Here is a 21,263-nt window from a genome sequence, read left to right as displayed (position 1 = left end):
TTCTTTTGTTGGAGGGTTTTAAACTACTCATTCAATTTCTTTAATAGATAGGACTGTTTAGGGTGTCTGTTTTTCTTGTGCCACCGCGGCAATGCAGATCTGAGACTGGGGTTGGTGTAGTGCGAGGCTGGGTGAGGAAAGACAAGAAAAAGAGAAGAAAACCAGGGACTTCCCCCTTACTGTGTAGTACAATGGGGCTCCTTTACTTGATGTTCTAGATAGAAATAGGAGATTTCTCCTAGAGTTTTTGCTGCATAGTTCAATGATTCTGCCCCCTTTGATTCAGGTCCCATAGCCTCTAGTTGTTTAGTTTTCAGAGTCTTCAGGTAGTTGCTTTGTGTATTATGTGCAGAGATTTTTGACATCAGTAGGACTCATAGGCTACATGCAGTTTCCTTCATCTTGACTGCTACTGGAAGCTGATGTTCCTGTTTGACTGGGCCCATCAAGAACATCTGGTCAATCTTGCATAGGACATACTGCAGGGGGGGAAAGAACAGTATTTATTTCTTGATGATCAAAAGCAAATAGGAATGGGAAAGAGGATTGTCCTTTTTATTTTTTTAAACATCTTTATTGGAGTATAATTGCTTTACAATGGTGTATTAGTTTCTGCTTTATAACAAAGTGAATCAGTTATACATATACATATGTTCCCATATCTCTTCCCTCTTGCATCTCCCTCCCTCCCACCCTCCCTATCCCACCCCTCTAGGTGGTCACAAAGTACCGAGCTGAACTCCCTGTGCTATGCGGCTGCTTCCCACTAGCTATCTATTTTACGTTTGGTAGTGTATATATGTCCATGCCACTCTCTGGATCTGTAGTTTTTAAGGTGAAATTCGAGCCCAAATGGGTCAAGAAAATCATAATTCAGTTCATCCAAATCTTTCATAAAGCCCTAGAAGTATTTGATTTAAAACGTCCCTGGAACTTTGCTTAGGCAGTCTAGGTTACCACACTATTTGTTCAAGAACAAAGATATCCCTTAGGGATGGAGGAGTATAACGTCAGTTTAACAAGTATTTGTGACTTGTTAAGTGTAAGTTAAGTACTTTTTCTGTATTTAGTCTTCTTTGATACCTCATCAAAACTCAAAAAGTGATAGTTTCTTAAAAGTTAGTTACAGTGCAGAATCAGAAACCTTATCAATGAACTTTTTGTATTCCTACATGAAAATCCAATAGTCTTTCTTGTGCTTTGAATGGATTTTTTTAATCCATGCATGATTTTTGTAACATGATGAATTGACCATGTGAAAAATACTCGTTCGGAGTTATACAGATGTTGAAAACATTGAGACTTTTAATTATACAATATTAAAAACCCCTTTTCATCATTATCACCATTGATCTCATCAGGAAAGTCTTGAAGCAGTGGAAAAATGTCAAGCATGCAGTGGCAAGTTTTCTGAAATTCTAATTTTTGCGTGAAAGCTCAAATTTTATCAGTGGCAGCAAATACTGCTAGTTTTCCTTGAAGTGAGAGGCTTATTTATTCATTTTCAAGAAAATGTCTATCAAATACTCAAATCCATAGTTTTTCTGTCATTCATCCTTTCAAGTAAAAATAGTCTTTCACAAAGAAAGCCACTAGTTCAACTCAGAACTCAGTCACCTAAGTACTCTTCCTTGAGACAACCACTGTACTTTGATAAGCAGCAGAAGTGCTTTCTGTGCTTCTGAATTTCTTCAGAATATTAAAAACGTGTGTACTCAAGGGCCAGGATTTAATTAATGGTTTTTACTGCTTCATCAAGGACATTCTTTTTTTTTTTTTTTTTTAAGACTTTCTGATGTGGACCATTTTTAAAGTCTTTATTGAATTTGTTACAATATTGCTTCTGTTTTATGGGTTTTTTTTTTTTTTTTGTGGTATGCGGGCTTCTCACTGCCGTGGCCTCTCCCACTGCGGAGCACAGGCTCCGGACACACAGGCCCAGCAGCCACGGCTCAAAGGCCCAGCCGCTCCGCGGCATGTGGGATCCTCCCAGACCGGGGCATGAACCCACGTCCCCTGCATCGGCAGGCGGACTCTCAACCACCGCGCCACAAGGGAAGCCCTGTTTTATGTTTTGGTTTTTTGGCCCTGAGGCATGTGGGATCTTGGCTCTGCGACCAGGGATCAAATCTTCCCCTGCGTTGAAAGGTGAAGTCTTAACCACTGGACCGCCAGGGAAGTCCCATCATCAAGGACATTCTCAAACTGCCTTTTTCTTTTCTGCCCACACAAGGCACTGAAAAATATAATGCCTCTTCGTGTCATTTGGTCTGCTGCCTTGATTTGCACTAGGTGCCAGCAGTTTTACTCACCTTTGCTTTTGCACCAACAGTGCAAATGTCAGCACAGTGAACAAGACATCTTAGTATTGTTCTGAAAATAGTTTTGATTTCATGGGCTCCCCTGAAGGATCTCTGGATCCCCCAGGAATCTGCAGACTTGGAGAACCACTGCTCTAGACCAGCTAGGTGAATGGCAAACTAGGAGGTGTTACCTGAACTGAGTGTGGATGGGGGACACTTCACATTCTGAGCTGGGAAGGGGGGATGTGTGACCTCGCAAAGGGGCCCAGAATTTCAGAAGGCCTGGAGTCAACATGGAGCTTGGAATGGTTTCAGCATTTCAGCTTGGAATGGGCTTCTGGCAGTGAGAGTAGTGGGAGTTGCATAGACCAGATTGTGGAGGGTGATGGATACCTATGAGAAGAATTCAGGGCCTGGGATTCAGCAGATGTGGATTCTAATATGGTCTGTGCCCACTGACTAATGTTAATCTTGGGCAAATCCATTTACTTTGATGGATGTTTATGCTTAACACGTAATTAATATATGCTCAATAGGTATCTTGTTCATTGAAATTAAATAATTTCATCTCTGGAAAACGAAGGGGTTATATTTTATTTCTCTGAGGGTTCTGTAAACACTGAACGTGATTCTGTTCTTATCACAGTGGAGTCAGTTGAAACTCAGACAAACTGAGGAATGTGGGTGGACAGTGATGGAGCCGGAAGTGGGATCAGGGTCTCCGGGCTTCAAGTTCACGCTATTTATGTTCTCCATCCTGCCTGCTCCCTGGTCTCCTGCCTCCCAAAGCTGAGAGATTTTCTTCTCATAGACTGTTACTTCCCTGACGCACTTCCTACTTGCTATCGTTCCTTTATGCAGCTGGTCTGGTTTTGTCCTTTGATTATGCCGTTAGTGCACACTTTTTTGTGTGTGTGTGTGACACTTATCACAAATACAATGGTTTATGAAAATACTGGTTCACTATTCATGTCCCCCAACCGGGATTTAAACTCCTTTTTACTGGTTGTTGTATTCCCAGGACCTAGCATGGTTCTGTCACATGGTAGGCATGGGTACCAAAATACAGAAGAGGGTTGTAGGGCTTCCCTGGTGGCGCAGTGGTTGAGAGTCCGCCTGACGATGCAGGGGACACGGGTTCGTGCCCCGGTCCGGGAAGATCCCACATGCCGCGGAGCGGCTGGGCCTGTGAGCCATGGCTGCTGAGCCTGCGCGTCCGGAGCCTGCGCGTCCGGAGCCTGTGCTCCGCAATGGGTGAGGCCACAGCAGTGAGAGGCCCGCGTACCGCAAAAAAAAAAAAAAAAAAAAAAAAGAAGACGGTTGTAAAGTATCACATGAGTGGTGTAGGCAGTAAAAGCTTTAGGAAGTCAGAGAAAGGGGAGATCAATGGGGCTTGAGTATCCCAGGAAGATTTCAGAGAAGAGAGGGGACTTGATCTGGACCTTGTAAGATGATCTGTAATACAGTTGATCCTTGAATGACACAGGTTTGAACTGCACGGGTCCATTTATATGCAGATATTCTTCAGTAGTAAATACAGTACTACACGGTCCATGGTTAGTTGAGTCTGAGGATGCACAGGGCCAACTATGTTATACGTGCATTAACCCCCGTGTTGTTCAAGGGTCAGCGGTTTACTGTTTTCAAAGTACCTTTTGTGATATCAAGGATCATGCTATTTACCTATCCTCTAGTTGAATGTTAGTAACTTTTAGATTGCCATTAATAGGTCATTCATTGGCCAGGTAGAACCAGAACTGTGAAGGAGGTAGGGTGGTGGTCTTTTTCATTCATTCATTCCTTCAGACCTTCACTGTACACATATTTATTGAATACCTGCTATATGTCAGGCACTGGGAATACAAAAGAAAAAAAAGAGAAAAGAGTTCCCTGCCCTCCTAGAGCTTACACTGTAGTGGGATGAGGGAGAGACAATCAATACATCGATCAATACATCAGTCAATAAGAAACATGTCAGTTAATGATGTTTGGCAAAGAATTAAGAGGGTGGTAAGTGACAAAGAGGAATTAGCAACTACTTTAGGCTGAGGGGGTGACACCTACACTGAAGTCTGAATGACAGGGCAAGCTGTACAAAGGTCAGGTGGCAAAGCATTCCAGGCAGGAGAAGCAGCCAGTGCCGCTGTGCAAGACCCCGCTAGGCATGCTTGAGGGATGGAAAGGTGTGAAGGGAGCATTGTTGGTGGGGACGAATGGAATGAGATGAGTCTAGAGAGGTGAGCAGGACCCGGACCATTTAGAGCTTTCTAAGCAAGGTCAAGTTTAGATCTTTGTGCTTCGGGGAGCTGTTGAGTGGAGTGATGTGCTCTGAGTGATGGAGGCAGGGTCTAGGGGACAGCGGTGGTGCTGGAGAGGTATGGCTGGATTCAGGATATGTTTGGAAGTGGGGCTTTTCCTGTGTTCCTCCAATTGTTCCCTGATCACAGTCTGCTCTTCTATCCCCACTTTTTAAGGCTTTTCCTTTTTCCTCTTCATATAGGGCCTCAGCCACCCCAAGGTGTTTGCTAAGTACCATATTTTGGGTTGCAAAAGTTACACTTCATTTTGGGAATATTTGCATCTTAATTTACTAATAATTTGCCCTTTTTTTCATTTTTAACAGTTTTTAATGAAAGTTGTATTCAAGATTACTTTATTCCTGCATCTTCTCAATTGTTTCTTCCTGATATTTGCCCTTTTCCTTTCCTACTTGGTGAGATTTGGCTTTACGTTCGAGGATCTTTTTGCGGTCTTCCTCCAGTTTTAGTCTGGTGATAACCACCTGGCTGGGGTGAATGCCCACATGCGCAGTCGTGCTGTTAGCGTTCTCCCACTGCACTCGTTCCACGTAGATGACATATTTCTTCCTGTAAACCTGGACTACTTTGCCAATTTGCTGCCCTCTGTAGTACCCTTGTACAACGTGAACTTCATCGTCCTTTCGGATGGGCATGGATCGGACATTGTACCTCTGTCTCAGCTCTTTAGAAACGGGAAGACATAATCTTCCTGCGAATGTGGGAAGGCGCATTGAAATGCCTTTTCCTGTTCTCGCTTGGGTCAGAGTCACAAAGGGATTGCACTTCATTTTGACCGCTGGTGCTTCAGCAGTGGCCGCAAAAGGGAAGAGAGCAGTAATTTTTAAAAAAAAAGTTTAAAGTGGCAATTTGCGTCTCGTTAAGGTTTTAGGATGAGTCTTGGTTTCTAACTCTGACTCAGTACCAATTGTGATTTTGTATATCACTTAGCCACTCTGAACTAAGTTTCCTCATCTGTAAAATGGATCAGATTATGCCTCCTATGCATCATTCATAGCCCTGTAATAAAAAGCAACTGAGGGGCTTCCCCGGTGGCGCAGTGGTTGAGAGTCTGCCTGCCGATGCAGGGGATGCAGGTTCGTGCCCCGGTCTGGGAAGATCCCACATGCCGCAGACCGGCTGGGTCCGTGAGCCATGGCCGCTGAGCCCGTGCGTCCCGGAGCCTGTGCTCTGCAACAGGAGAGGCCACAACAGTGAGAGGCCCGCGTACCGCAAAAAAAAAAAAAGCAACTGAGATGATGATTTTAAAAGTACACAGTTGCAATTACGTGTGAAACGTTGTCTTGGCTTTCATGCCCCTGTGTGTACCCGTTCTCCATCACCTAGCTTGCAAGAGTGATAATAAAAGATCTTGAGGCAGGCAGGCCTTTATTCCATCAACAGAGATCTTTGATACTCCTTACGTTCTCAGCATTGTATGGTGTATTATGGAGGATATGGTAGAGGAAGATGACCTGGTGTCTGAACTCAAGCATCTAGTTAGAGAGATACAATTAACCCATGTGGAAAGATGGATACTGCTGCAGGACCTTATGACCCAGTGGGAAGGATTTGGATAAGTGGAGAGAAGATGAATTCAGACAGGAAAGAGCATGAATGGAAGCCCGGAGATGAGGATGAGGGTAGGTTAGGATAGTAGAGCTGCACGCGGGGGATTAGAGGACAAGTGAGGACACACAAGTTAGTGTGTCTGCACTGGAAGTTCCTGACTTGTTCTCAGGTGTATGCAGTTCACACTAAAAGGAGGATTCCTCTGACATGTTGTAGAGGTGATGGTTTGTGGCTGTACTGTGCAGGCTGTCATTTCTTCTTGACTCCTGCCTTCAATTCTGACCTTTATTGAAACACAGTCATTACTTTTAAGCATTGACTAATACCCCATGTAGTTACTTTAAAAACCCCACACGCTTCTTATTTTGGAATAAATATAGATTCACTGGCTGTTGCAAAGAAATGGAGAGAAGTCTTTGGTACCCCTCACCCATTCTTCCCAGTTGAACATGTTGTATAACTAGTGCAATAGCAAAACCGGGTAATGACACTGGTGAAATGCACAGAGCTGAGTCACCACTTACACATAATGCACTTGTTTGTGTGTGTGTAGCTTCCTGTTGCTATCAGCACAGTCAAGATGCAGAACCGTCCCATCACCTCGGGCTCCCTCGTGGTACTCCTTATAGCTACAACTTCTCCATTGTCCATTCCCAAACCCTGGTGGCCACTCATCTGTTCTCTGTCTCCAGAATTTTGTTATTTCAAGTGTTATATCAGTAGAACCATACAGTTTAAGGAACTTGCTGAGATTATTTTCTTTCTCTCAGCATAACTTCCCTGAGGTTCATCCAAAGTTGTTTTTCTTTTCATTGCTGAGTAATACTCCATGGTATGGTGGACCATCATTTGGTTAACTATTCACTCACTGAAGGACATTGGTTGGTTTTGAGTTATTAGCTATAATGAAAACTGCTCTGAACATTCATGCATAGGTTTTTGAGTGGACAGAAGTTGTCATTTCTTGGACTTCCCTGGTGGCACAGTAGTTAAGAATCTGCCTGCCAGTGCAGGGGGCACGTGTTCGAGCCCCGGTCCGGGCAGATCCCACATGCCACAGAGCAACTAAGCCCGTGCGCCACAACTACTGAAGCCTGCACGCCTAGAGCCCGTGCTCCACAACAAGAGAAGCCACCGCAGTGAAAAGCCCGCGCGCAGCAACGAAGACTCAGTGCAGCCAAAAATAAATTAAAAAAAAAAAGGTGACTTCCCTGGTGACACAGTGGTTAAGAATCCGCCTGCCAATTCAGGGGACACGGGTTTGAGCCCTGGTCCGGGAAGATCCCACATGCCACGGAGCCACTAGGCCCATGCCCCACAGCTACTGAGCTTGTGCTCTAGAGCCCGCGAGCTACAACTACTGAGCCCGCGTGCCACAACTACTGAAGCCCGTGCGCCTAGAGCCCGTGCTCCGCAACAAAGGAAGCCACCGCAATGAGAAGCCCGAGCACCGCAAGGAAGAGTAACCCCTGCTTGCCTCAACTAGAGAAAGCCCGTGTGCAGCAACGAAGACCCAGTGCAGCCAAAAATAAAAAATAAATTTTTAAAAAAAGGGTATGCCACTTAAAAAAAAAAAAAAGTTTTCATTTCTCTACAGTAAATGGCCAAGAGTGTCATATGCCGGGTCATCTGATGAGTTCATTTGTCATTTTAAAGGAAACTTGCAAACTGTTTTCCGAAGTGACTGAATCATTTACATTCCCACCAACAATGTATGAGTGATCCAGTTTTTTGCATCATTACTGTTTGCTATTATCACTATTTTTAATTTTATCCATTCTGATAGGTGTGTTCTCATTGTGTTCAAATTTTTTTTAGATGTAATTCACACACCATAAAACTCACCCTTTTAAAGTATATAATTCAATGGTTTTTAGTATATTCTTATGTAGGTGCAGCTATCATCATTATCTGTATTTCCAAAGCATTTTCATCCCTCCAAAAAGAGTGACAGGTACCCATTACCAGTCACTCCCAATTCAGCCTTCTTCCCAGCCCCCGGCAACTACTATCCTCTGTCATTTCTATGGGATTTGCCCATAGAAATGAAATCTTATAATATATGGCCCTTTGTGACTGGCTTCTTTCACTAAGCATAATGTTTCGCAGGTTCATCCATGTTGTAATATGAGTCAGCACTTCATTCCTTTGTATGGCTGAATAATATTCTATCGTATGATTACCACATTTTGTTTATCCATCAGTTGATGGACATTTGGGTTGTTTCCACTTTTGCCTGTTATGAATAATATTTCTAACAACGTTTTTGTACAAGTTTTTGTATGTATGTATGTGTGTTTTCTTTTGGGTATTTTCCTGAGAGTTGAATTGCTGGGTCATATGGTAATTCTATGTTTAGCCTTTTGAGGAACTGCCAAACTGATTTCCAAAGCAGCTGCGCCATTTTACCTTCTCACCAGCAGTGTATGAGGGTTCCAGTTTCCCTACATCTTTGTCAACACTTGTTATTATCTGTCTTGTTGATTCTAGCCAACCTGCTGGAAGTGAAGTGGTCTTTCATTGTGGTTTTGATTTTTCATTTCCCTGACGAGTTATGATTTGAGCATCTTCTCATGTGTTTATTGGCCATTTGCGTAGCTTCTTTGGAGAAATGTCTATTCAAGCTTTTGCCCAGTTTTCAATTGGGTTGTCTTTTTATTGTTGAGTTGTAACAGTTCCTTACATATTTTAGATACTAGGCCCTTATTAGGTATATGATTTGCAAATATTTTCTCCCATTCTGTGGTCTGTCTTGTCACTGTGGTTTAAATTTCTATTTCCCTAATGACTGCCAGTGTTGGTCATCTTTTCATCTGCAGGTTTACCATCTGTATGGCCTCTTTGGTGAAATGTCTATTCATATCTTTTGCCCATGTTTGTCATTCCTCTTACTAGAGCTATGGCTGTAGACATTTTCCTTTATAGTATATATGTCTTCAAACTCTTCTTTGCAGCAGCACTAAGATGCATGAGACGCAGCTGTTAAGCTGCTCATAGCTATAGATCTTTTAAATTGTGATTAAAAAACACAACATGGAATTTACCCTCAACCATTAGGTGTATAGTGCAAATATTAACTATACACATGTTGTAAGCAGATTTCTAAGACTTTGTCATTTTGCACAAACTGAAACTCTAGACCCATTGAATAGTAACTCCCCATTCCCCACATATCCCTGCCACTGGCAACTACCATTATGCTTTTTGCTTCTGTGAGATTGACTGCTTTAGATACGTTAAATGAGTGGAATCATGCATTATTTGTCATTCTGTGACTGCCTTGTTTCACTTAGCGTAGTGTCCTCAAGGTTCATCCATGTTGTAGTATGTGACCATAGCTGTAGATTTTTTAAAAAATTTATTGAAATATAGCTGATTTACAGTGTTGTGTTAATTTCTCCTGTACAGTAAAATGATTCAGTTATGCATATATATACATTCTTTTTCTTTTCTATTATGGTTGATCCCAGGATATTGAATATAGTTCCCTGTGCTGTACAGTAGGACCTTGTTGTTTATCCATTCTATGCATAATAGTTGGCATGTGCTAACCCCAAACTCCCAATCCATCTCTCCACCCCACCCCTTGGCAACCACAAGTCTGTTCTCTATGTCTGTGAGTCTGTTTCTGTTTCATAGATAAGTTCATTTGTGTCATTTTTTTTATTATTATTTTTTGGCCATGCTGCGTGGCCTGTGGGACCTTAGTTCCCCGGCCAGGGTTTGAACCTGGGCCCTCGGCAGTGAGCGTGCAGAGTCCTAACCACTGGATTGCCAGAGAATCCCCCATTTGTGTCTGTTTTAGATTCCACATATAAGTGATATCATATGGTATTTGTCTTTCTCTTTCTGACTTACTTCACTTAGTATGATAATCTCTTGGTCCATCCGTGTTGTGGTAAATGGCATTACTTCATTCTTTTTTTTATGGCTGAGTAGTATTCCGTTGTATATATACACCACATCTTCTTCATCCATTCATCTGTTGATGGACATTTAGGTTGTTTCCACGTCTTGACTGTTGTGAATAGAGCTGCCAAGCTGTAGATTTGAATCCATGCTAGGCCAGTGCTCATTTTTATCTCATTAATAACCATGTGATCTCACCATGACTCAGTTTCTCCATCTGCAAAAGGGATAACAGTAGGTCATAGTGGCATAGAACTTGGTAACTAAACTCAGAGCTTTGTGAGTAATCCATACTCTCATCCTGTGGACCGCCTCACAGGTGGCAGTTATGCGTCTTCGCCAAAAAGTCAGAAGTGAGCAGGAGGTTCTCATCCTGGTTTGTTGAAGAGGCTTCACTGAGTGACCTCATTTCTTCATTAAGTTTTAATTTCTTTTCTTGCATAATGTTCACCCTTTAATCCCCAAATCATTCCAGAGTACCTCAGCACATATATCCTGAAATTGAAAGGGGAGGATCCAACAAGGGATCTAGTTCTTGTTAAGGGTCTTCTGTGCCCCCAAAGAAGAGGATCTTTAAGCCAACCTCCACCTGGCCCCATGAGGCACCCAGTTCTCTGGGAGTTGCTATAGAAATGTGCTCTGGTACTAGGAGGAAAGGAAATAAAGCATTCTGAGAGTCTTGCAGGCTAGGAAGTGGACGTTCTGACGTCTATTCCCAAAGTCTACTGCAGTTGCTTTCTTCATTACATTCTTTCTCGGTGTTTCATTGTTCCCATGTGGACACGGAGGCTGAATGTGTTGACTGTCCTTGTCCTTTACAAAGCAGCATGAGAAATTTGGAAGAGAGATCTCTGGCCATCAAGCTGTGGTCTTAAATAAGACAGGATGATCATTTATCCCCTTCTTGTCTTGGAAACAAAAAATCTGCCACCATCTGAGCTCTCCCTGTGGAGATATTAGCTCATGCAGACCGGAAAACGTATCTTTGCCTTTATTCTTTTTTCTTCCCCACACCCCCTTCTCCCAGTTGGCCCTTTGCTTCTGCATCATCCTATCCCAGGAGTTGACTAGCAGCTTCAGCTCTCACCTTCCTCAGCAGGCGCTGTGGTTTTGCACACAGCTGGGGACATTTCTGGGGATGGATCTCAGTGGTTAGAGCAAACATTGCCTGGGAGTCTTGGGCCAGAGGAGATTCCTCTAGTCTCTTCCATACTTCTCTGGTTCTCACTCACCAGACCCTCAGGGAATGCTGTCAAGCTTCAGTTCCCATGGCTGGTTTTTATCTTTCTTTTAGTTAAATCAGCTGTGACACCTGGCAGAGCCATGCTTCCCCTGGGGGCCTAGGCAAACCCAGATGCTGCCAGCCTGTTCTGTCCCCGGGGTGCACTCAAGGCCAGTCCATTTACTCTGCACAGACACAAGGAGAAGAATGTCGGTGCTAGAAGGGAGCTGAAGAGTCATCTAGTCAACCCCTTAATGCAACATCGCGGAAGAATTTTATAGGAAAACAAAGACCCACCCCACAGCTACAGCTCTTACCATGTGGCCGAGTGATGCTGTTTTGATTTTAAATACGGTAACTGTAATTTCAACCCTAAAACTATTAAAATATTAGTAGAAGCTAGCGTAGGGTTCCAAAAGTGTGTAGCCTCTGTCGTAGCTTTGTAGTAAAGCAAAATGGTCATAAGTACAGGTCAAAGGAATATAATAAACCAGTGCCTGTGTGCATAAATACATACATACATACATAAAAAGTAAGGGAAGGACATTTCTGCACAGTGTCAGGGGGCAAGCTTTTCTGCACAGTGTCAGGTGCTTTCTAAATCATTTCTATTTGTTTGCTTTGAGAAAAGGGCCCTTTTTTTCATTTCCTTATTCTGTGGCCAGAGAGAAGGGTTGGTTTCTCAGTTTTCTGGGAAATGGTCATAGTTGCGTCTGGAGACCAGGGTTAGTCTCTATGTGCTGTTTGTCTTTTTGTTTTCATCTCTGGGCTCTCCCCGCAGACCCCTTTTGGCCGCCTGCCTGGTGCCCATGGCTCCCACCTTGTCTCTTTCTTAGAGTCCCATTCTCCAGACCCCAGAGATTTCTTCTGCCCAACCTGTCCTTTGCCTGCCTGTGTTGTGTAACCCCAAGGCTCTGCTAGACAGTTGAAGCTGATCTCGTAGACTAATTCAGGGTAAAGTGGTAAGAGAGATGAGTGGCATTATTTATTGCCTTCCGTAAACATTGACATTTTAAAGCTTTAGATCCTTTAATTCTTAAAAACAAAAATGAGTCAAGGGGAGTGGGGAGGGACATGATAGTGGAAGGGGATTAAGAGGTATTAACTACTAGGTATAAAATAAGATACAAGGATATTTAAAAAACTAAAAACAGAACTACCATACGACCCAGCAATCCCACTACTGGGCATATACCCTGAGAAAACCATAATTCAAAAAGAGACATGTACCACAATGTTCACTGCAGCTCTATTTACAATAGCTAGGACATAGAAGCAACCTAAATGTCCATCGACAGATGAATGGATAAAGAAGATGTGGCACATATATACAATGGAATATTACTCAGCCATAAAAAGAAATGAAATTGAGTTATTTGTGGTGAGGTGGATGGACCTAGAGTCTGTCATACAGAGTGAAGTAAGTCAGAAAGGGAAAAACAAATACTGTAGGCTAATGCATATATATGGAATCTAAAAAAAATGGTACTGATGAACCTAGTGGCAGGACAGAATAAGGACACAGATATAGAGAATGAAACTGAGGACATGGGGTGGGGGGAAAGGGGAAGCTGGGACAAAGTGAGAGTAGCATTGACATATATACACTACCAAATGTAAAATACATAGCTAGTGGGAAGCAGCCGCACAGCACAGGGAGATCAGATCGGTGCTTTGTGGAGACCTAGAGGGGTGGGATAGAGAGGGTGGGAGGGAGACCCAAGAAGGAGGAGATATGGGGATATATGTGTGCATACGGCTGATTCACTTTGTTGGACAACAGAAACTAACAGAGTATTGTGAAGCAATTATACTCCAATAGAGATGTATAAAATAAAAAGATACAAGGATGTAATGTTCACAGGAATATAGCCAATATTTTATAATAACTTTAAATGGAGTATACTGTATAAAAATATTAAATCACTGTGTTGTAAACCTGCAACTAATATAATGTTATAAATCAACTATACTTCAGTTGAAAAAAAAATGATTGGAACAGGGTACTCAAGCAAGAGTGGGAAAATAGCTTTTCTTTTCTAGACGATACATTGGGTCACTCAAACCACACAGTTGATACCATCCAGACACCAACCATGAACAAGCCCGGGCCTGAGTTCGTTCCTCTGTCCAGTTGTTCCTAAGGAAGATTAAACCTGCTTTATTCCAGACGTGTCTTTTTTATTATTATTATTAATTTATTAATTTAATTTATTTTTTGGCTGCATTGGGTCTTCGTTGCTGCTCACAAGCTTTCTCTAATTGCGGCGAGCAGGGGCTACTCTTCGTTGCGGTGTGCAGGCTTCTCATTGCGGTGGCTTCTCTTGTTGCGGAGCACGGGCTCTAGGCATGCGGGCTTAAGTTGTTGTGGCACGAGGGCCCAGTATTTGTGGCTCGTGGGCTCTAGAGCGCAAGCTCAGTAGTTGTGGCGCACGGGCTTAGTTGCTCAGCGGCATGTGGGATATTCCCAGACCAGGGTTCAAACCCGTGTGCCCTGCATTGGCAGGCAGATTCTTAACCACTGCGCCACCAGGGAAGTCCCCTGACGTGTCTTTTGTAAGTTTTTATCTGTCTGTAATAAGATCATAAGCTACTAATGAGAAGGAATCCTCTCGTTTAAATCCAATTCTTTTCATGAACAATAGGAACTTAATATGTATCTGTTAATGATGAAATATTAATAAGCCTGAAGGAGTCAGCAGTCTTTCCTAGGGTTAGAAAACCATTTACAAGGCCTTATTGGAAAGGCCCTTTGAGGACTTGGATTTTGTTATGAGAAACACTAATTAACTGAAACCCTTAAGTGAAGGGCATTTCTTCTCCCTTTAGTCAATTCATGTTGCAAACATGTTGCTCTCATGGCTGGAATTGAATGCTTTCTGGAGAGACCTATCCAAGGAAATTAGCTTGAGATGCTGTCATTGTCAGCATTGCAATCAGCTTACTAACTCTGCAGGGGTGGCAGGTTTGCTCTTTTCCCTTGAAAGGCTTCATCAACGCTGGTATCTACAGGCATTTAGGGACACCAAGGAAATATGCCAAAGGCACTGCTTACTCTCCTCTGGACACTAAAAAGTGGTGGATACCATTTTGAGTGTTGGCCTGGGGAGACCTGGGGGCTGAATCCTGGGACTGCTCCAAACTCATTCTGTGACTGTGGGTAAGACGTTCAACCTCTCTGAGTCTCTGCTGCCTTATCTGTAAGACTGGGATAATGATCTCTTTGCACAGGGCTATTTTAAGATTTAAATGAGCTATGTATGCAGAGACTCTGGCACAGATTAAGAAGTGGCTAGCTGCGGAATGGAGCTCTGTAATTTGGCAAATCCCCCAATGGTTTGCATTTTGGCCCACTGAACTTCTATCTCAGGATGGTGTGTGAAGGCAGAGCTTGCAGACTGAGAAATCTGGGCTTCCAAATGGACGTCTCTTTAAATCTTGGACCCTAAAGGGTGGCCGTAGAGGCTCAAAATGCCTGGCATACTGCATAATGTCTCATTTTGGTTGCTGCCATGGAGAAGGCTGTGAGCAGAGAGAGGGCTCAGGGTGGGTAGGCTGGCTGGCTGCCCAGGGCTCTTGTTGCCGCAGACTGAATGTTTATGTGCCCTTCCCCCCATTCATATCTTGAAACCTTAACCCCCAGTGCGATGGGATTGGGAGGTGATTAGGTCATGAGGGTGGAGCCTTATGGATGGGATTAGTGCCCTTATAGAAGAGACCTCAGTGAGCTCCCTGTCCCTCCATGTGAGGGCATAGCGAAGAAGATGGCTGCTTGTGGACCAGGAAGCTGCCCTCACCTGACACCGAATCTGCCAGTGTCTTGATGGACTTCTTAGCCTCTAGAACTGTGAGAAGTAAATTTCTGTTATGTGCAAGTCACCCAGTCTATAGTACTTTGTTTTGGCAGCCCGACTGGACTAAATACCCGTCTATATTATGGTCTGGTGGTGGTCTTATCGAACTATTTTTTAAATACTTTATTTTTTAGAGTAGTCTCAGGTTCACAGCAAAATTGAGGGGAAGATAGAAAGATTTCCCATACACTCGCTGCCTCAACACATGCATGGCCTTCCCCACTATCAACATCCTTCTCCAGATGGTACATTTCTTGCAATTGATGAACCTACGTTGATACATCATAATCGCCCAGTCCACGGTTTACTTTCGGGTTCACTCTTGGTGTTGTACGTACTATGTGTTTGTACAGATGCATAATGACATGTGTGCACCATTAGAGTGTCATATAGGGTAGTCTCGCCGCCCTGAGATTCCCTCGTGCTCTGCCAATTCATACCTCCCTCCCCGCTAGTCTTACTGGATTTTCAGTGAGAATTACATTATTTTGCATATGGGACAGGGCATGTGTAGAGGTGCACGCGTCTGTTTTTATCTACTTATATCATAAGATCGTAAGTTAGAAGCAGGTTAGGATCAGATGTAGAAAAATAAATTCTATAACATACATTTCTTTGTGGTTGTGGATTCGTGTCCTGACAATTCAATCTTATGTGGTGGAATTCACTTAGAATTCTTGGCTACCCCTGTTCCCCATCCCTGTGCTTCTCCATTATACCCGCTACTCTGAGGGTAGGGACCATGTCTTCATCATCCTTGTAGCTTAACACACAGAAATTGCTCAGCGAATGGGAGAATGAATGCTCAAGTACCAGCTCCAGAAACACAACTTCCTTTCATTTATGCTGGTCCAGGAGCTTCTGCTGACCACCTGTCCCTCACTTACACTGCTGCTACTGCTCATCTTTCTACTCATCCATCTGAGGGAAATGGGGCAGAGACCTTGGTCTCCAGAGACATGCTTCTCACCAAGCCCGGGCTTGTGGCTGGTTGAGGTGGCCTTGCTCCACTGTCTGGACCCCATCTGGGGAGACCTGGAGGCTGAGATGCGAATAACAGCCATCTTACCCCTGCAGGGATTCTCACCTCCTGTCTTTAAGTCAGTAGGATGCAATGTGGAAGGGTGCATCTTGGGGCGCAGGGTCCCATGACTGTGCTGTGTCCTGAATTTCTAGCCTGACTCAATTCACTGAAACCTGGGGAAATGAAGGTTAGCACCTGCAAACTGGGGTTGGGATAACTCTACCACCCTTGGCAACAAGGTTAAAGGTTGATAAGAGTGAAATGCTTCGAGGCTGTCTGTAAGAGTTGCTGGTTACATGCACAGTGTGTCCATTTCTTGTCACTTGCCAGGGGCATCCCTTGTGTGACTGAGGGCGCTGGCAACAGAAGGACTGTTAGCAGGACTTGTCCCCCAATGCTCAGCAGGTGGGCAGCTGCTTGTTGAGAGCCCTTGGCTGCAGGCCTGGCCTTGTGCACAAAGAGAGACTTGAGTGCTGTAGGCCGTGGGAGGGGTTGTTGAGTATTGATTTGCCCATCTCTCTTCTAGTTGGAAAAACAACTAGGGGTGAATTGGCTTGGTGGAGTTTTTACTTGCAGCCTTTCTTGTGAAAGGCTGCTGAAACTCAAGTTCTTCTCTTACAAGGCTGACCTGTGTGCAGTAGGTGGGGTTGGAATTGAGTACAACATGGGAAGGTTCCTGTCTGTTGAGAACTTGGGCTGGGGGCTAGGCCCAAAAGGAAGGTGTGGGAGGCCAGGAGAGAGAGAGAGAGGGTGAGGGAGAGACAGAAAGAGAGAGAGAGAGAGACACAGAGAGAGAGACAGAGAGAGGGAGAGAGAGAGTGAGTGTGTGTGTGTGTGTGTGCGTGCGTGCATGCGCGTGTGTGTGTGTGTGTGTGTGTGTGTGTGTGTGTGTGTGTGTGGTGGAGGACATTTACGAGGGAGAGATGCCTCTGCTCCCTGCTGGGTCAGGGGCTTGGGAAGAGGGTGTAGATGGCAGGGTCGAAGTCCATGGTGTTAAAACAATTTAAACCTAATAATGAAGGCCAGAGAAGCCCACATGATGACATGAGCTCAGTCAGTCAGGCATGGACTTGACTCCTGACCTCACCGGACGTTTGACCTTTGGGAATCCCTTTATCGTGGAGGTGGTGGCAGGAGGGTGGTCTCAGATTCTTCATTTGTCATAGCACAATGTACAGGGTAGGCATTACTTACCTTGAAGAGGTCAAGATTTCAGGAGATAATGTATAGAAAACCCTAGCTACTACACGTCTCTGACACACAGTAGGTGTTCAAAAAATGGTAACTGTTAAACTGGGAGAACACATTATTAGAGCTCTCCTGAGGAGATCCAGATCTGGCCATCCACCTTCATCCCTGGATGCGATTCAAATAAGACCCATTGAAGAATTCGAGATGTTGAAAGGACGAAGCTTCACAGAGCCCTGCCCCTGCCACAGTTAGGCAGTGACCTGGCCGGGGGGGGGGGGGGGGTGGGTGGGAAATGGAAGCCCCCCGTGGAGCCGGCAGCAAGGACCCAGCTGCTCAGAAAGGCGGGTGCCTCCGCCGGTGGGTCAGCGTCCAGGGCTCCGAGAGCTGCGTCTGTTTCTCTTCCCTACACTCTCACAAAAGCTCTCGACAACAGGACGCCACACTCCTGTTTCGCCACGTGGAACGGCGTTTCCCAGCCATGCTGCCCTTTTCTGCTTGGCTACTCGGAGTGACGGTTAACTCGTGTCTTAAAGGCCTTGGGGACATTTTTCAAACACCTGGCATGAAAGTGAACAGTATCAGCTGTGGGATCAGTTTCCTCATGAAAAAAAATAGGACAATAATAGACTTGACTTCAGAGGGTTGTTAGCAGTTAAATGTATTAACTCATGTTAATATACGTAATACGCTTAGAGTAAAGCCCCGATAAATATTGGTTCTGTCGTTCTTACTGTGATTATTCTGTATTCCATCTTCTCCTCCTACACCTCCAGCCTCTCTTTCCGTCTCCTGCCTTTGATTTGGGTTCCAAGAAGTTTCCAGGAAGGACAGGGGATTGTCGGGACTGTCTTGAGAAGCTGGGTTCATCCTACCCACCTCCTCCCACCCACTTCCATTCGGATGGGTTGAGTCAGCCCTGTTTTCTTCCCTTGCGCCTGGCAGAAATCAGGTCTTTCTCTGAGTAAGGTTGGTTCCTACCATTGCAGGAGCTGGCGAGAGAGTGTCCTCATCCGACCTTGAAGGATGGGCCTCCGGACAGAGAGGAAGTGAGCAGACCGTGGGGCTTCTCTGGGCTGCACAGAGGACTGTCATAAAACGCCCTCCTGATCCCTTTTCTGGGATTAAGGATGCAGATGACGTCACTGGGAAACACGAGGTCTCTTCTTGATCCACTCACCCACCTCTCCTTTCTCCTAGAAAGACGGGGGTGTCCTGTTGGCCTGGGGGTCCAGCGCACCTTGGGTCTCCTGACTGAGCTCGGCTCCCAGCTCCACTGTGACTCATAGTCAGAGCTCACTCAGCCTTCAGCCCCATGCCCTCTGCTTCCCAGTACCTCGTGTTCTGTCTGGGCCGTAATTCCCTTTCCATCCCACCCCTCCCTCCCCTTCTGTAGGGTATTCTGAGGCCGAGTTGAGGTGGATAAAAGAGCCACATGCATGATTTCCAAATTCTATATAATTGCTATCACTTCAGTATATCAATCTACCATCAGGCAGTTCCGTCCCCTCTGCTGATAAAGATAACAGCTATAAAAACACACTTTGAGAGGAAAACAGGAGGAGAGGCATGTGGCCAGTCCCTGCCAGCAGGATCATCATTTTGGTGGCAGTGGAGACCTCTGGCCTGCACCGAACTGCCCTGTTCCTGTGCTCTGTTGATGACGTATGGAACACGCTGGCTTGGCCAGGTTCTGAAAGCAGCCTGTCTCATAAATGGAAAGTCCAGACAGGAAGTTTGAAAACCTGGCCATGGTTTCTGCATGGGATGAGGCTTTTCTCACTGTACCCAGCAGGTATTTCCTATCCAATGTGTTTCATTATGGAGGCCTAGGTATCTCAGATTTGGGATGCTGTCCATCGCCCCTTAAATCTCCTACCATTAAAGGGGCTACTGTCTATGTCTTTGACCTTTCCAAAGATCATCTTGGACCTTTCTCTAGTGCTGCCTGGTTTGAGGATGCTTTTATTTCTCATGTCATTTTCACAACCACAGATGTCATTACAGATGAGAACGTGGCGGGGGGTGGGTAAGTGACCAACGCAAAGTCATAGAGGTTGTTAGCAGGTAGGAAAATAATTCAGGTCCCCAAATGTCTGGTGTAGTGACTTTTGTTTAAAACTACATCGTGCTCCCGGGAGAAAAGCTGGGGTTATATGCAAGAGGCCTTGGGGGTGTGGGACTGGGGTTGGGTTTACCTGGAAGCCCTAAGTGCAGTGGAAATTGGGTAACGTGCATGAGCGAGAGGGAAACTTACCCCTTCTCACAGACTCGGAGGCAGCAATGGCCTTCTGGTGACGCTGGGAACCCAGCAAATAATCTCGGCCTCTGACCTCTTGGAGGTCACATTGGAAGAGCATGGTTGGCTCCCCCAGCCCTTCCCAGAGGTGGACAGTGCTGGTCTACACAGGTGAGAGCCGGCGGCATCCCCCAAGACTCAGGCGTGAGGCCAGGTTGCTTCCCTGCCTTCTTCCATGGCTCAGGCCTCCCGCCTTGGTTGGACTCTCTCCAGGGCCTCCTTCTTCTTCCCTTTATCCTGGAGACTTACCCCGTAGGGTGGGCAGCTGTAGTGGCCCTGTATCAGGACTCATAATTGGCAGAGGGACTTGCACTGTGCTAGGATGTTCTGTTTCTTTCTTTTTTATTTTATTTTATTTTTTATACAGCAGGTTCTTATTAGTTATCCATTTTATAAATATTAGTATATATATGTCAATCCCAATCTCCCAATTCATCACACCACCACCACTCCCCCTCCCCCGCCGCTATCCCCCTTGGTGTCCATACGTTTGTTCTCTACATCTGTGTCTCAATTTCTGCCCTGCAAACCGGTTAATCTGTACCATTTTTCTAGGTTCCACATATATGCATTAATATGAGATATTTGTCTTTCGCTTTCTGACTTCCTTCACTCTGTATACAGTCGCTAGATGCATCCATGTCTCTATAAATGACCAAATTTCATTCCTTAATATGTCTGAGTAATATTCCATTGTCCATTCTTCTTTATCCATTCATCTGTCTGTGGGCATTTAGGTTGCTTCCATGACCTGGCTATTGTAAATAGTGCTGCAAGAATATTGGGGTGCATGTGTCTTTTTGAATTGTGGTTTTCTCTGGGTATGTGCCCAGTAGTGGGATTGCTGGGTCATATGGTAATTCTACTTTTAGTTTTTAAAGGAACCTCCATACTGTTCCACATAGTGGCCGTATCAGTTTACATTCCCACCAACAGTGCAAGAGGGTTCCCTTTTCTCCATACCCTCTCCAGCATTTGTTGTTCGTAGATTTTCTGATGATGCCCATTTTAACTGGTGTGAGGTGAAAACTCATTGTAGTTTTGATTTGCATTCCTCTAATAATTAGTGATGTTGAGCAGCTTTTCATGTGCTTCTTGCCCATCTGTATGTCTTCTGTGGAGAAATGTCTATTTAGGTCTTCTGCCCATTTTTGGATTGGGTTGTTTGTTTTTTTAATATTGAGCTGCATGAGCTGTTTACAGATTTTGGAGATTAATCCTTTGTCCACTGATTTGTTCGCAAATATTTTCTCCCATTCTGAGGGTTGTCTTTTCATTTTGTTTGTAGTTTCCTTTGCTTTGCAAAAGCTTTTAAGTTTCATTAGGTCCCATTTGCTTATTTTTGTTTTTATTTCCATTACTCTAGGAGGTGGATCAAAAAAGATCTTTCTGTGATTTATGTGGAAGAGTGTTCTTCCTACGTTTTCCTCTAAGAGATTTATAGTGTCCGGTCTTACATTTAGGTCTCTAATCCATTTTGAGTTTATTTCTGTGTATGGTGTTAGGGAGTGTTCTAATTTCATTCTTTTACATGTAGCTGTCCAGTTTTCCCAGCACCACTTATTGAAGAGACTGTCTTTTCTCCATTGTATATC

At 44.5% G+C, this 21,263-nt stretch overlaps 1 protein-coding gene and 1 pseudogene across 1 annotated transcript in view; one reads left to right on the top strand and one right to left on the bottom strand.

Moving 5' to 3' along the window:
• Nucleotides 1–21,263, top strand: part of LOC132419882 (coiled-coil domain-containing protein 3) — a 101,819-nt gene that overhangs the window by 20,787 nt on the left and 59,769 nt on the right. The gene's annotated exons all lie outside the window — the stretch shown is intronic.
• On the bottom strand, nucleotides 4,957–5,391 carry LOC132419881 (large ribosomal subunit protein uL24 pseudogene; annotated as a pseudogene).

The sequence above is a fragment of the Delphinus delphis genome, chromosome 2, assembly GCF_949987515.2.
Source record: "Delphinus delphis chromosome 2, mDelDel1.2, whole genome shotgun sequence".
NCBI classification, from domain to species: domain Eukaryota; kingdom Metazoa; phylum Chordata; class Mammalia; order Artiodactyla; family Delphinidae; genus Delphinus; species Delphinus delphis.
The sequence above is the reverse complement of the archived record's forward strand: the minus strand, read 5'-3'. Positions and strand labels throughout refer to the sequence as shown.